This window comes from Oryx dammah, unplaced genomic scaffold (genome assembly GCF_014754425.2).
Source record: "Oryx dammah isolate SB20612 unplaced genomic scaffold, SCBI_Odam_1.1 HiC_scaffold_29, whole genome shotgun sequence".
In the NCBI taxonomy this organism is placed as follows: domain Eukaryota; kingdom Metazoa; phylum Chordata; class Mammalia; order Artiodactyla; family Bovidae; genus Oryx; species Oryx dammah.
Window position 1 is genome coordinate 20,791,168 of NW_024070213.1, and position 16,853 is coordinate 20,808,020.

Genomic DNA, 16,853 nt, shown 5'->3' on the forward strand with positions numbered 1-16,853 from the left:
TTGCCAAAGTAATGTCTCCGCTTTTGAATACGCTCTCTAGGTAGATCATAACTTCCCTTCCAAGGAGTAAGTGTCTTTTAACTTCATGGCTGCAGTTACGATCTGCAGTTGTTTTGGAGCCAAAAAAAATAAAGTCTGACACTGTTTCCACTGTTTCCCCATCTATTTCCCATGCAGTGATGGGACCAGATGCCATGATCTTCGTTTTCTGAATGTTGAGCTTTAAGCCAACTTTTTCACTCTCCTCTTTCACTTTCATCAAGAGGCTTTTTAGTTCCTCTTCACTTTGCCATAAGGGTGGTGTCATCTGCATATCTGAGGTTATTGATATTTCTCCTGGCAATCTTGATTCCAGCTTGTGCTTCTTCCAGCCCAGCGTTTCTCATGATGTACTCTGCATATAAGTTAAATAAGCAGGGTGACAATATACAGCCTTGACATACTCCTTTTCCTATTTGGAAGCAGTCTGTTGTTCCATGTCCAGTTCTAACTGTTGCTTCCTGACCTGCATACAGGTTTCTCAAGAGGCAGGTCAGGTGATCTGGTATTCCCGTTTCTTTCAGAATTTTTCACAGTTTCTTGTGATCCATACAGTCAAAGGCTTTGGCATAGTCAATAAAGCAGAAGCAGATGTTTTCTGGAACTCTCTTGCTTTTTTGATGATCCAGTGGATGTTGGCAATTTGATCTCCGGTTCCTCTGCCTTTTCTAAAAGCAGTTTGAACATCTGAAACTTCACACATAAATTCTGCCAAATATTTGTCAAGGTAGTAGATGACCACTCTCTTTCTCCCCAAACCCTCTTAGCAACACTTCAAGAATCCTCCGAGAGTCTCCATGCCTGTCCCTTCAACCAGAGTTTTGGCCATGAGATTCCATGTCAGATTACTTGAGTTGGTCTCCGCTTCCCGGGAGATCTAAGCACCTGCTCCTTGCTGACCCAATGGGAAGTGCTCCAAGAGTGCAACTCGATGCCTGTCTGCCATGACTGCTCACCACCCTGTCCTTACTAGGGCTCTCAGAGGGCAAGAGGGTGTTTTATGCACTTTCATATGACCAGCCCCTCATGTGCTGCCTGGCACATCTTTTTCTAAATAAGTGCTTTGGATGAGAGTAGAGTGAGAGTTCACTTGAGTTAGACAAAGATATCTTAGATATGACACCAAAAACACAATCCATAAAATAAAAAAATGCCAGGGGCCCAGTTTGTTCCCTGGTTGGACCTAGATCCCACATGCCACAGCTAAAGATCTTGCCTGCCTATTGCAATTAAAGCACCCATACATGGCAATGAAGATCCTGCACAATGCAACTAAGTCCTGGCACAGCCAAATAAATGATTTTTTAAAAAAGATTAACATTTCCATTAAGATAGCTATCATTTAAATTATAATTTTAAAAATAAATTATAATCCATTAATATTTCCCTTAAGATAATTATAATTTATCATTTTAAAAATTAAGTATAATTTTTTTTAATTGTTGACAAATTGGACTTTATCAAAATTAAAATTTGCTTTTCAAAAGTCACCGTTAAATGAAAAGACAAGCTACAGACTGGGGAAAAACACTTCTCTTTTAGGTACAAAGTAAATTAATCACATGCACTGAATACATTGACATTTTTACTTTATCTAAAGTTACCCTGAAAGACAGTTATCTTTCCATTCATAACAGGTAGTTTTAGTCACTCACACAGAAAAGACAGAAATATATTACTTGTCTGCTGAAATGAAACCATCTTCCAAACATGTTTTAAAAGGATTTCTTCTGTCATGTTGGCAAAATACTTTGCACTGTTCAGTAATTCTCATTCTCTCTTCCCTTTCCTTCTGCAAATCTCTGAAGTAGGCAACCTCCTGGGAAGCATATTAAAGAGTTTTTAAATGAGTTAATGAAATCCCTCAATCCTGATAAACAGCATTATTGGCTGAATCTTTGGTCTCAGAACTCAGCCTATTGCAATTACAGGCAAAGAAATATATCCAGACAGTGGACTTTTGGGCTGGAGGAATGGCCTGCAAAGTCATCAAGGAATGATCTGCTATGTCAGGAGCAGAACAGTGTTAGAGACAGGGCAGGATCAGCAAGGATGCTGATTTTGTCCACCTGAGGATCCTGTCAGCTTGAGCATCAATGTCCAACCTTCATTCTGCCAGTCATATCAGAGATCCCAGGTACAGACCTGGACTCATTGGTACCAAGTTTCTAATTCTGTATCCCTTACATAGTGAAAATGAAAGTCACTCAGTCATATCTGACTCTTTGTGACCTCATGGACTACCCAGTCCATAGAATTCTTCAGACCAGAATACTGGAGTGGGTAGCCATTCCTTCTCCAGGGGATCTTCCCAACCCAGGGATCAAAGCCAGGTCTCCCACATTGCAGGTGGACTCTTTACCAGCTTAGCCACAAGGGAAACCCAAGAATACTGGCATGGGTAGCCGTTCCCTTCTCCAGCAGATCTTCGCAACTCAGGAATCGAACCAGGGTCTCCTGCATTGCAGGTGAATTCTTTACCACTGAACCACTGGGGATGCCCTTACATAGACTGGTTCCCAACACAGCAGTCATAGAGTGTTTAGACAAGAGCAGTCAAAACACTTGCCTCCAACCCCACACTTCGTCTCACTTGCTCCCTGACCTCAGACAATTGGCTTAACCTCTCTCTGCCTCCATGTCTTCAAATGTCAGCTCTGCTTTTATCAATTCTACACATTCAGTTCAGTTCAGTCACTCAGTCATGTCCGATTCTTTGCGACCCCATGAACTGCAGCATGCCGGGCCTCCCTGTCCATCACCAACTCCCAGAGTTCACTCAGACTCAATGTCCATCGAGTCAGTGATGCCATTCAGCCATCTCATCCTCTGTCGTCCCCTTTTCCTCCTGCCCCCAATCCCTCCCAGCATCAGAGTCTTTTCCAATGAGTCAACTCTTTGCACGAGGTGGCCAAAGTACTGGAGTTTCAGCTTTAGCATCATTCCTTCCAAAGAAATCCCAGGGTGATCTCCTTCAGAATGGACTGGTTGGATCTCCTGGCAGTCCAAGGGACTCTCAAGAGTCTTCTCCAACACCACAGTTCAAAAGCATCAATTCTTCGGCACTCAGCTTTCTTCACAGTCCAACTCTCACATCCATACATGACTACTGGAAAAACCATAGCCTTGACTAGACAGACCTTAGTTGGCAAAGTAACATCTCTGCTTTTGAATATGCTATCTAGGTTGGTCATAATGTTTTTTCCAAGGAGTAAGCATCTTTTAATTTTATGGCTTCAATCACCATCTGCAGTGATTTTGGAGCCCCCCAAAATAAAGTCTGACACTGTTTCCACTGTTTCCCCATCTATTTGCCATGAAGTGATGAGACCAGATGCCATGATCTTCATTTTCTGAATGTTGAGCTTTAAGCCAACCTTTTCACTCTCCACTTTCACTTTCATCAAGAGGCTTTTTAGTTCCTCTTCACTTTCTGCTATAAGGGTGGTGTTATCTGCATATCTGAGGTTATTGATATTTCTCCCAGCAATCTTGATTCCAGCTTGTGTTTCTTCCAGTCCAGCATTTCTCATGATGTACTCTGCATAGAAGTTAAATAAGCAGGGTGACAATATACAGCCTTAACGTACTCCTTTTCCTATTTGAAACCAGTCTGTTGTTCCATGTCCAATTCTAACTGTTGCTTCCTGACCTGCATACAGATTTCTCAAGAGGCAGGTCAGGTGGTCTGGTATTCCCATCTCTTGAAGAATTTTCCACGGTTTATTGTGATCCACACAGTCAAAGGCTTTGGCATAGTCAATAAAGCAGAAATAGATGTTTTTCTGGAACTCTCTTGCTTTTTCCATGATCCAGCAGATGTTGGCAATTTGATCTCTGGTTCCTCTGCCTTTTCTAAAACCATCTTGAACATCTGGAAGTTCATGGTTCATGTATTGCTGAAGCCTGGCTTGGAGAATTTTGAGCATTACTTTACTAGCATGTGAGATGAGTGCAATTGTGCAGTAGTTTGAGCATTCTTTGGCATTGCCTTTCTTCGGGATTAGAATGAACACTGACCTTTTCCAGTCCTGTGGCCACTGCTGAGTGTTCCAAACTTGCTGGCATACTGAGTGCAGCACTTTCACAGCTTCATCTTTCAGTATTTGAAATAGCTCAACTGGAATTCCATCACCTCCACTAGCTTTGTTCTTAGTGACACTTTCTAAGGCCCACTTGACTTCACATTCCACGATGTCTGGCTCTAGATGAGTGATCACACCATCGTGATTATCTGGGTCATGAAGATATTTTTTGTACAGTTCTTCTGTGTATTCTTGCCACCTCTTCTTAATATCTTCTGCCTCTGTTAGGTCCATACCATTTCTGTCCTTTATCGAGCCCATCTTTGCATGAAATTTTCCCTTGGTATCTCTAATTTTCTTGAAGATATCTCTAGTCTTTCCCATTCTGTTCTTTCCTTCTATTTCTTTGCATCGATCGCTGAAGGTGGCTTTCTTATCTCTTCTTGCTGTTCTTTGGAACTCTGCATTCAGATGCTTATATCTTTCCTTTTATCCTTCTACACATTCAGTTCAGTTCAGTCGCTCAGTCGTGTCTGACTCTTTGCGACCCCATGAACTGCAGCATGCCAGGCCTCCCTGTCCATCACCATCTCCCAGAGTTCACTCAGATTCACGTCCATCGAGTCAGTGATGCCATCCAGCCATCTCATCCTCTGTCGTCCCCTTCTCCTCCTGCCCCCAATCCCTCCCAGCATCAAAGTCTTTTCCAATGAGTCAACTCTTCGCATGAGGTGGCCAAAGTACTGGAGTTTCAGCTTTAGCATCAGTCCTTCCAAAGAAATCCCAGGGCTGATCTCTTTCAGAATGGACTGGTTGGATCTCCTGGCAGTCCAAGGGACTCTCAAGAGTCTTCTCCAACACCACAGTTCAAAAGCATCAATTCTTCGGCACTCAGCCTTCTTCACAGTCCAACTCTCACATCCATACATGACTATTGGAAAAACCATAGCCTTGACTAGACGGACCTTAGTCGGCAAAGTAATGTCTCTGCTTTTGAATATGCTATCTAGGTTGGTCATAACGTTTCTTCCAAGGAGTAAGCATCTTTTAATTTCATGGCAGTCATTTTGGCACCCAAAAAAATAAAGTCTGACACTGTTTCCACTGTTTCCCCATCTATTTCCCATGAAGTGATGTGACCGGATGTTATGATCTTCGTTTTCTGAATGTTGAGCCTTAAGCCAACCTTTTCAGTCTCCACTTTCACTTTCATCAAGAGGCTTTTTAGTTCCTCTTCACTTTCTGCCATAAGGGTGGTGTTATCTGCATATCTGAGGTTATTGATATTTCTCCCAGCAATCTTGATTCCAGCTTGTGTTTCTTCCAGTCCAGCATTTCTCATGATGTACTCTGCATGTAAGTTAAATAAGCAGGGTGACAATATACAGCCTTGGCATACTCCTTTTTCTATTTGGAAGCAGTCTGTTGTTCCATGTCCAGTTCTAACTGTTGCTCCCTGACCTGCATACAGATTTCTCAAGAGGCAGGTCAGGTGGTCTGGTATTCCCATCTCTCTCAGAATTTTCCACAGTTTACTGTGATCCACATAGTCAGAGGCTTTAGGAATACCCCAATAGATAATCTTCTGAAAAAGTTTTTATTGGTTTCGTTTTATTTAGCTTAAGTCTGGACACCAGGTACCAGTACAACCCCGTTGCTCTATAGATGAGGGGTCAGACCTTGGCCTGGTGAGGGGCAGCCTAAGCCACCCACACCCTGGGGGGTGTCTGAGCCAGGGTCCCCAGCCCAGGATGCTCCCTGGACCACGTTTTCAGCCTCAAAGAGCCCCTGAGCAGTCAATGAAATTAATCTGTTGCTCTGGACTCAAGGGAAACAATTGCCTCGATTCAGCTTTACTGAAGGTGTTTTGATCCAGTTTTGTCCTGGTTCGATAGCTTTAGGAAATGTGTAGGTTTTGTTCTATTTTAAATTGCTTTCTGAGGTTCTTTGGTTTTGTTTTCTCCTTCTTGCTAAGGAGGTCCCAGCTCAGCCCAGTGCACAAAACAAGGTTATTTGTTATTTGGGTTCAGTTTGGGGACTGGGAAATGAGAATGACACCCCTGAAAAGAGTCCCGGACACGGGGAAACCCTAGAAGTCTGGGCGTTTGGGAAACCGGGAGGTCCAGCTGTGAGACACCTTGACCGTCTTTGCCCATGGCTGGCCTCCTGCTTTTCTGGAGTCCATGCACATGACCAAGGGAGAATCTCCTCTTTCCAGAGATGTGTGGGGAAGCAGGAGGAACAGTTGCTGTACTGGGTTCTAATCCCATCTAACCACTATCTCAAGCAATTCACTGAAGGCTTGAGCCTTTGTTTCCTGGAGGACTATTTTCCTCAATGAACCACTGAAATGGTTCAATGAAGAACATGTGTAACAATCTGGCACATCCATGTTGGTTCTTTTCCCTCTTTCCTGCCTGCCAAACTCCACCCCACCTCAACGTATATACACACTGCCCCATCAGCACCTCGGTGGCTCAGTGGTTAAGAATCCACCTGCCAATGCAGGAGTCGTGGGTTCAATCCCTGGTTTGGGAAGATCCCCTGGAGAAGAAAATGGCAACCTACTCCAGTTCTCTTGCTTGGAAAATCCCATGGATAGGGAAGCCTGGCAGGCTACAGCCCATGGGGTCACAAAAAGTGAAACACAAATGAGCGACTGAACAACAACTTGCCAGCATTACATTTCTATAGTTCTGATTTTGTAGAACTCCACATGGGAAAATCAGCCAAGGACAATCCCTGAGGGATATTAGACCTTTAGTTTCTAGTCAATTGAATTGTTATGTCCCTTTCTCAAGGTACATATGGCCCTTAGTCAAAACTTTGACAAAAATGAGGCAGTTACCTTGCAATACAACCTGGGGAGTCCTAAAGGAGGAGCCTCCCCCAGGATTAAAAATTTGCAAGCTCATCCCCTCCCTGAGCCTCTTCCTCCTAGTAAAAGCCTGCAGAGGCTATTTGCATCCACTTGGAACTGATTAGTCAAATCCGCAAATGAACGCAAACTCTCCAAGGAATTTGAAACCTGCTTTGGGCAATTCAGCTTGGAGTTCTTTCCTTTCCTTTCTCTAATAGCCCTAACCCAGTTCCCTGCCTGAGGAAAACCCAGGAGAATGGGAAAACTGCAGTGAGGGCTTTCTCCAAAGCCACTCCCACCAACAGAAAGGTTTTCTATTGAAAGGGAAATTCAGTTTTGGTTTAGGTGTAATCAGGGTTTTAGATGCTCAGATACATCTCCCTTGTTGGGAGATGCTTAATTCTCTCCCTCTACTGCCAGTATGAACACCACGGTCATCATCAAATATTGCTTGGGTACCCATGGGCACCTAACCATCCTTAAGGACCATGGAGTCCTTTCCCGTGAAGGGTGTGAACTGACTCATCCAACATAAGTGTAGGAAGAGATGCGACTTTAGGGACTCCTGCACTTTGTCCTGCCTCTTGGCTAAGACACTTGCCATGAAGAACACCCAGTTCAATGGAAACAACCTACATGTCCATCAACAGTTGAATGGCTAAAGATATGATATATATGTATCTACACACACACACACGATGGAATATTATTCAGCCATAAAAAAGAACAAAATAATGTCATTTGCAACAATATGGATGAAACTAGAGATTATCATACCAACCAAATTAAGTCAGAAAGGAAAAACAAATATCACTTACATGTGGAATCTAAAATATGACACAAATGAACATATCTGTGAATCAGAAACAGATTCACAGACATTGAGAACAGCTTGTAGTGGTCAAGAGGGGATAGAGAAGGATAGACTGGGTGTCTGGGATTAGCAGGTGTTACATACAGAACAGATATTTTAGTTTGTATGACTCATTGGAAAAGACTCTGATGCTGGGAGAGATTGGGGGCAGGAGGAGAAGGGAATGACAGAGGATGAGATGGCTGGATGGCATCACTGATTCGATGGACGTGAGTCTGAGTGAACTCTGGGAGCTGGTGATGGACAGGGAGGCCTGGCGTGCTGCGATTCATGGGGTCCTGAAGAGTCGGACACGACTGAGCGACTGAACTGAACTGACATATAGACTATTACAAATAGAACAGATAAACAACATGGTCCTATTGTATAGCATAGGAAACTGTGTTATATATCCTACAATAAACCATAATGGAAAAGAAAAAAATAATAATTTAAAAAGGGAGAAAAAAGAATACCCACTTCAGTTTCTATGCTCACCTACAAAGACTTCTTCCATCTCAGACACTAAGGTGGCTTAACCAGTAGTCAAGCAGGAATTACACCAATGTGAAATAATTATATGGTGTCATGATGCAGCAGCTCCTTTAGTCTCCCTCTCTTTATAATTCTGGGTGCCAAGTGCCAACCTTTGGGTGGCTCCAACTTGCTAAAGCACATCCCTACTGGGAGCTCCACAGAGGAACCCTGTTCTTGGGAGACTGCTCAGGCCACAGCACAGATCTAACAGGTCCAGCCCAACAGCCCCAGGCCAGTCAACTTCAAATTATTTTGAAACATTCCTGTCCTTTGTTTTTTGAACTTTTTTTTTTTTTTTTGAAGGAGCTCAAGGTGCCCCAGGTGATATGTAGCTTCTGAGATGGATCAGTAAGCCTCTTCAAATTAAGTAAGAGGAGGGTGGTCTGGTGAAAGAAACACAGACTTTGGGATTAGCCAGAGCTGAGTTTGGAACCAACTCTACCCACCCCTATAGAAATAAAGCACTAGTCACTAAGTCATGTCTGACTCTTCTGTGACCCCATAGACTATAGCACATCAGGCTCCTCTGTCCATAGGATTGTCCAGGCAAGACTACTGGGGTGAATAGGCATTTCCTTTTCAGGGAGTCTTCCCCACCCAGGGATCTAATCCAGGTATCCCGCATTGCAGGCAGACTCTTAATCATCTGAACCACCAGTGTGACCTCGCAAAAACTACTCATTCCCTTTGAGTAGCCACTTCCTTTCCTACAGTTCTGAACAGTTTCTTTGAAAAGTGGAGAAAATGTATGTAAATGCCTGGCACATTACAGGTATTCAACAAGTGATACAATTCTTCATGGATCCTCTCTCCATAAAGTGGATGGATAGGTAGATATGGGATCTTCTATCCAAAGGCCTTATCTTCCATTCATCAAATCTTACCTAGCATCTCTCTTTACATTATATTCTTTTTTTCTATTCATTAGTCAAGGGGGAAAAATTATAAGAAATAACTTCAGTGTGGAGGCTGTTCTAGACCTATCTTTTTCCAAATGAACTGAACTCTTTCCCAATAAACAATGTATTAATATATGGTGGGGCTGAGAAGCGTTCTAGATTCCCAAGTAAAAACTTCATACTTACATAATACTTAAAGGAGTGCTTGCACATACTATAAATCCTTATAGTATAAAGAATTATAATAATCCTTTATAGTATACTATAAAACCCCATGAAAGGGACTTCCCTAGTGGTCTAGAGGTGAAGGCTCTGCACTCCCAATGCAGGGGCCCCAGGTTCGATCCCTGGTCAGGGAACTAGATCCCATATGCCACAACTAAGAGTTTGCATACTGCCACTAAAGATCTTGCCTGCCACAAGGAAAACTGGAGATCTCACATGCTCCAATGAATACCTGGCGCAGCTGAAGAAGTTAAAAAATATATTTTAAAACCATGAAAAACAATTTCCCTCTCACTTTAAGGAAAAGGAAAGAGACACAAGAAGGGGTGAAGTTACTTGGTAAAGTTCACATAGATAGAAGCAGGAGAGCTCGGTTTCAGACCAAGACCTTCCAATTCTCCTTTGTTTTTTTTCCTCATGTTCTATCATGTTATCCAGGACAGGAAACTAAACCACTGTCAGCCTTTCACACAGATCCCTCTTGATCTGGCTATTACAGAAGAGAACTCTTAAAGGAGTGAACACAGGATAAGTAAGTCAAGCTGGTGGGAAGAGTTGGGCGTGGCCAGGATATAGAATTTGGAATCCTGAGATCTAAGTGAAGGTGCATCTGGTGTCCACTAAGGCAGCAAGGAATAGTATGAGAGCACCGATGTAGAGCAACAGAGAAAGGAAACGCATCTTAAAGAAACATGGGAGAATCCTGGAAATAAACTTCTTGTAAGTCTTCATTTCACCCTGGGCAAGCCTCAGCTCTCTTTGGTACTATACTGACTTCACAGACTTCAATTTTTTTCCCATGGCCTTTTCTTGGGAAGGAGAGGGTGTGGTGAAGGGATTGAGGAGGAAAACTCGGGTGAATTCAGCAGGCAGAGGTGGAATATAGCCAGCAGAGCTGTGTGCATTATCAGGGTAGGTGAAAAGGGCCAAAGCCCAAATCAAGAATATCAGCATTGAGGGTATTTGAAGAGCCAGGAATAGCAAGGTGGATATGGGGTGAGAATGAGGATATACACAGAAGCAGCTTCTAAGAGTGAGGATGATCAAAACCATAAGTGTCAGAAGGTAATAAGAGGGGAGGGCTGTGTGTGTGTGTGTGTATTTGTATGTACTTGCATGTGCTTGTGTGTGTGTGCATGTGTGTATGAACAAGTGATCATACTGCTATAGCAGTTTCAGCCCCAACCACCCCACACACACTGGGCAATGTTTATATGTCACTAAAAGTGCATTTTGAGTCATAGGAATACAGAACATTAGAACTAGAAGGAATCTTGCATCATTTCATGTAAATTGGAGCTCAAAGGAATTAATGACTGACCTGAAGCCACACAGCTACCCAGTGGCATAGCTAGCATGCTTCTGTATGGTTCACTGGCTTTGGCACAAAAAGTAGGGAAAACACCTCGGCAAGGAATTAAAGGCAAAGAATAAAGAAAACAGTCCTCAAGAGTTACCAACCAACAGCATAAACACAAAAGCAAAAGAAAAGAGGAAAATATTCTGAAAAGCACACATTCAGATATGAAAAGTCCCATACTTAAGAAAACGATTTAGTCTTAGGAAAAACAGATCCTGAAAGCAGAAAAGGTATAAGATATAGTTCAGAAGGAAATGCAAAAAAATAAAAATATTAAGTTTATGGACAGTTTGATGCCAAAGTGTTATAATAAAGTGCATGCCATAAATATTTGATTTTGCCTGAAGAAATACAGGCAACTGGGTTGTGTGGGAGGAAAGAGGCTTTATCTGTGATTTAAATTTAAAAAGAGGATGAATAAACCAAGTTTATTAGCTGAAAGCTTGCAATTGGATGTTCCAATAGAGTGGCTTCCTGCAGGCTTCTCAGCAATTTATAAATGTATCTAGACAGTTTCAGAAACAAGAAGTATACTGAAGCTATAAACTAGACCTTGGTTTTCACTCTTGTCCCAGAAATGATTAGGTAGACTAATGCCTAAAATCTCAAAACTTTGAATGAACTGAAGTTAGAGCAAGAGTTATAGTATCATAGTGTGGTGTAACATACAAAAATGTTATACATATGACAAATATGGCAAGAATGATAGCAAGGAAGGTGATAAATGGATCTATATGGTTACCAGGTTCTTATATTTTACATGAAGCAATATAACAGTAACTCTGGGATTCTAAACAGTTAGGAATATTACAACATCTAAACAATCATTTTAAAAATGAAAATAGGATAATAGATGAATTAAAATGAAATTGTTAAAAGTATACATTTAACCCAAAAGAAACCAAGAGAGAAACAATAGAACAGATGAAACAAATAGAAAACAAAGAATAGAATGTGAACAATCAAATTAATAAACACAATAAATGTGAAAAGACTAAACACTCCAGATAAAAGAGACTGTCAGAATGGCTAAAAAAGGCAAAATCCAAGTATATGATGTCTATAAGAAACACACTTTAAATATAAGGGCAAAGGTAGACTAAAAATAAGTGGATAAGGGGGGGACTTTAACATTCCACTTACACCAATGGACAGATCATCCAGACAGAAAATAAGGAAACACAAGCTTTAAATGATACAATAGAACAGATAGACTTAATTTATATTTATAGGACATCCCATCCAAAAGCAGAATATACTTTCTTCTCAAGTGCATAAGGAACATTCTCAAGGAAAGATCACATCTTGGATCACAAATCAAGCCTCAGCAAATTTTAAAAAATTGAAATCATATCAAGTATCTTTTCTGATGACAATGCGATGAGATTAGAAATCAATTACAGGAAAAAAAACTATTTAAAAACACAAACATACAGAGGCTAAACAGTATACTACTAAATAACCAAGAGATTACTGAAGAAATCAAAGAGCAAATCAAAAAACACATACAAACAAATGACCATGAAAACACGATGACCCAAAATGCAGCAAAAGCAGTTCTAAGGAGGATTTATAGCAATACAACCCTTCCTCAAAAAACAATAAAAATCTAAAACAACCTAACCTTACATTTTAACTAGAGAAAGAAGAAAAAGTAAAACCCAAAGTTAACAGAAGGAAAGAAATCATAAAAATCAGAGCGGAAATAAATGATATAGAAATGAAAAAAACAATAGGAAAAAATCAATGAAACTAAAAGCTGATTATTTGAAAAGATAAAACAAAATTGATAAACATTTAACTGAACTTATCAAGAGAAAAAAGAGGATTCAAATCAATAAAATTAGAAATGAAAACAGACACTACAGAAATACAAAGGATCATAAGAGACTGCTATAAGCCACTATTTGCCAATAGAATGGACAACCTAGAAGAAACTGACAAATTCTTATAAAGATACAACTTTCCAAGACTGAACCAGGAAGAAATAAAATATATAAACAAATCACAAATACTGCAATTGAAACAGTGATTAAAAATCTTCCCACAAACAAAAATCCAGGACCAGATGACTTCACAGGTGAATTCTACCAAACATTTAGAGAAGAGTAACACTCAGCCTTCTCAAATTCTTCCCAAAAATTGCAGAGGAAGGAATGTTTACAAGCTCATACCATGAAACCACCATCACCTTGGTATTAAAATCAGAAAAGATATCACACAAAAAAGAAAATTACAGAGCAGTGTCATTGATGAATATAGACACTAAAATCCTCAACAAAATACTAACAAACAGAATCCAACAATACATAAAAAGGATGATTAAAAGGATCACACATCATGAAAAAGTGGTATTTATTCCAAGGATTCAAGGATTCTGATTCAAATGCAAATCAATCAATGTGATACATCATATTAACAAACTAAAGAATAAAAGCCATATGATCATTTCAATAGATGCAGGAAAAGCTTTGGGCAAAATTCAACACCCATTTATGATAAAAAGCTCCAGAAAGAGGACATAGGACCAATTGTTGGTTTTGTTTAGTTGCTAAGTTGTGCCCGACTCTTTTGTGACCCCATGGACTGTAGCATGCCAGGTTCCTATGTCCGTGGGATTTCCAAGGCAAGAATACTGGAGTGACTTGCCAGTTCCTTCTCCAGTGAATCTTCCTGACCCAAGGATAAAATCTGCATCTTCTGCATTGGCAGGCGGGTTCTTTACCACTGAGCCATCAGGGAAGCCCAGAGGGAACTTACTTCAACATAATAAAGTTTATATATGACAAACCCACAGCAAACATCTCTCTCAATGGTTAAAAAAAAAAAAAAAAAAACCTGAAAACATTTCCACTAAGATCAGGAAAAGACAAGGATATCCACTTTTGCCATTTTTATTCAAGATAGTTTTGAAAGTCATAGCCACGGCAATCAGAGAAGAAAAAGAAACAAAAGAAAGTCAAATTGTAAAAGAAGTAAAACTGTCACTGTTTGCAGATGACATAATACTATACATAGATAATCCTAAAGACACCACCTGAAAACTACTAGGGTTAATCAATGAATTTGGTAAAGCTGCAGGATACAATATTAACGCACAGAAATCTCTTGCATTCCCATACACTAACAATGAAAAATCAGAAAGAGAAATTAAGGAAACAATCCCATTTACCATTGCCAAAAAAGACAAATAAAATACCTAGGAATAAATCTACCTAAGGAGGCAAAAGATCTGTACTCAGAAAACTATAAGATAATGATAGAAGAAATCAAAGACAATGCAAACAGATGGAGAGGTACACCATGTTCTTGGACTGGAAGAATCAATATTGTGAAAATAACTACATAACCCAAAGCAATCTACAGATTCAATGCAACCTCTATCAAATTACCAATGGCATTTTTCACAGAATTAAAATAAAAATTTTTACAATTTGTATGGAAACACAAAAGACCCTGAACAATCAAAGCAACCTTAAGAAAACTGGAGCTGGAGGAATCCCGCTTCCTGACTGCAGGCTATACTACAAAGCTACAGTAATCAAGACAGTAAGTATTGGCACAAGAACAGAAATATAGATCAATGGAATAGGATAGAAAGCCTAGAGATAAACTCACACACCTATGGTCACCTAATCTATGACAAAGGAGGCAAGAATATACAATGGAGAAAAGACAGTCTCTTCAGTACGTGGTACTGGAAAAACACAACAGCTACATGTAAAAGAATGAAGTTAGAACATTCCCTAACACCATACACAAAAATAAACTCAAAATGGATTAACCATCTAAATGTAAGACTGGACACTACAAAACTTTTAGAGGAAAACATAGGCAGAATACTCTTTGACATAAATCACAACAATATCTTTTTTGACCCACCTCCTATAGTAATGAAAATAAAAACAAAAACAAACAAATGGGACCAAATTAAAGTTAAAACCATTTGTATGGCAAAAACCATCACAATATTCTAAGGTAATTATCCTCCAATTAAAATAATTAATTAAAAATAAAAATTGAAAAATAACCTTTTGCAGAGCAAAGAAAACTGTGAAAGTGAAGTCACTCAGTCGTGTCCGACTGTTTGTGACCCCTTGGACTATAGCTCACCAGGCTCCTCAGTCTATGGGATTTTCCAGGCAAGAGTACTGGAGTGGGTTGCCATTTCCTTCTCCAAAGAAAACCATAAACAAGATGAAAAGACCATGCTCAGAATGGGAGAAAATATTTACAAGTGAAGCAACCTAAAAAGAATTAATCTCCAAAATATACAAAGAGCTCATGCAGCTCAATATCAAAAAAAAAAAAAACAACAAAGAAGCCAATCAAAAAATGGATGGAAGATCTAAACAGACATTTATCCAAGGAAGACACATATATGGCCAAGAGGCACGTGAAAAGATGCTCAACATCACTAATTCTTAGAGAAATGCTAATTAAAACTACAATGTGTCTACAAAAAAAAAATTGTAATGTGTTATCACCTCACACTGACCAGAAAGGCCATCATCAGAAAATCTACAAATAGTAAACATCAGAGAGGGTGTGGAGAAAAGGGTGTGCTGTTGGTGGGAATGTAAATTGATACAGACAGAATGGAGAACAATATGGAGGTTCCTTAAAAAATTAAAAGCAAAACTGCCATATGATCCAGCAATTCCACTACTGGCCATATACCCTGAGAAAATCATAAGTCACAAACATGCACCCTAATGTTCATTGCAGTACTATTTACAACAGCCAAGATATGGAAGCAACATAAATGTCCATCAGTGGATGAATGGACTAAGATGTGGCACATATACACAATGGAATATTACTCAGCCATTAAAAGGAATGAAACTGAGTAGAGACATGGATGGACCTAGAGACTGTCATACACAGGGAAGTCAGAAAGAGGCAAAACAAATTTCATATATTAATGCACATATGTGGAACCTAGAAAAATGGTACAGATCAACTTATATGGAGGGTGGGAATAGATATGCAGGCATGGAGAACAGATTGTGGACAGGGGAATGGAAGGTGGGATGGAAGGAACTGGAAGGTAGGGACTGACATATATACAGTAGCACGTGTGGAACAGATGGCTAGAGGGAACCTGGTGTATAGCACAGGGAGTTCAGCTTGGTGTCCTGTGGTGACCTAGATGAGTGGAATGGGGAAGATGGGAGGGAGCCCCAAGACAGAGGGGATATGTTTATACACATAGCTGATTCACGTCACTGTATGGCAGAAACTAGCCCAATATTATAAATCAACTATACACCAATTTTTTAAATGCATAAAAAATATGCTATACAAGAAGCAAGCATAGGAAGACAGAAGTGGCTATGTTAATAGAAGACAAAGTAGACAATTACTGGTGATAAAATCAGAGCCTCTGGAAATAGTCATTAGTTAGCTGACTATAGAACCTAAAGGGTGAAAAAAATTTTTTTAAGTTAAAGGGAGGACAAGATACAGTATGTACAGCATTTCCCCTAATTGCCTCTGCTAAGCTGCTTCAGTCATGTCCAACTGTTTGCAACCCCATGGATGATAGCCCCCCCCCCCAAGCTCCTCTGTCCATGGGATTCTTCAGGTGAGAATACTGAAGTGGGTTGCTATGCCCTTCTCCAGAGAATCTTCCTGACCCAGTGATCAAACCCATGTCTCCTATGCCGCCTGCATTTGCAGGTGGATTCTTTACCACTAGCACCACCTGAGAAGCATAAAATTGCCTCTAGTGATTTTTGAAAATAATTTAAGACAACATGGTTCAAGCACACTCAACTTCCTGAGTGCTCATTATGAAAAATGAAAAACTTTAATAAGAAAATAAACTCAGGAAACACTGAGCTGAGTAGACCCTCCAGGCTTAGGCACAATTTAAATGAATGAGGAATAATATATATTCATTAAACAAATGTTTTGTTAAGTTCCTGCCATGTGCCAGCACTGGATGAAGAGCATAAGCACAGTCCCTGCCCTCATGTTGGTAAAGCAGATAAACCAAGTCACTAAAGCAGCTATAAGTTGTGATCATTGTTATCAAGAAAATACTTATGAC

At 40.1% G+C, this 16,853-nt stretch overlaps 1 non-coding gene across 1 annotated transcript; it reads left to right on the top strand.

Moving 5' to 3' along the window:
- The first annotated feature begins 9,499 nt into the window (after nt 1–9,499).
- TRNAG-CCC lies at nt 9,500–9,572 on the top strand. Its single transcript has one exon. It is a non-coding gene; the product is annotated as a tRNA-Gly (tRNA).
- Nucleotides 9,573–16,853: the final 7,281 nt, after the last annotated feature.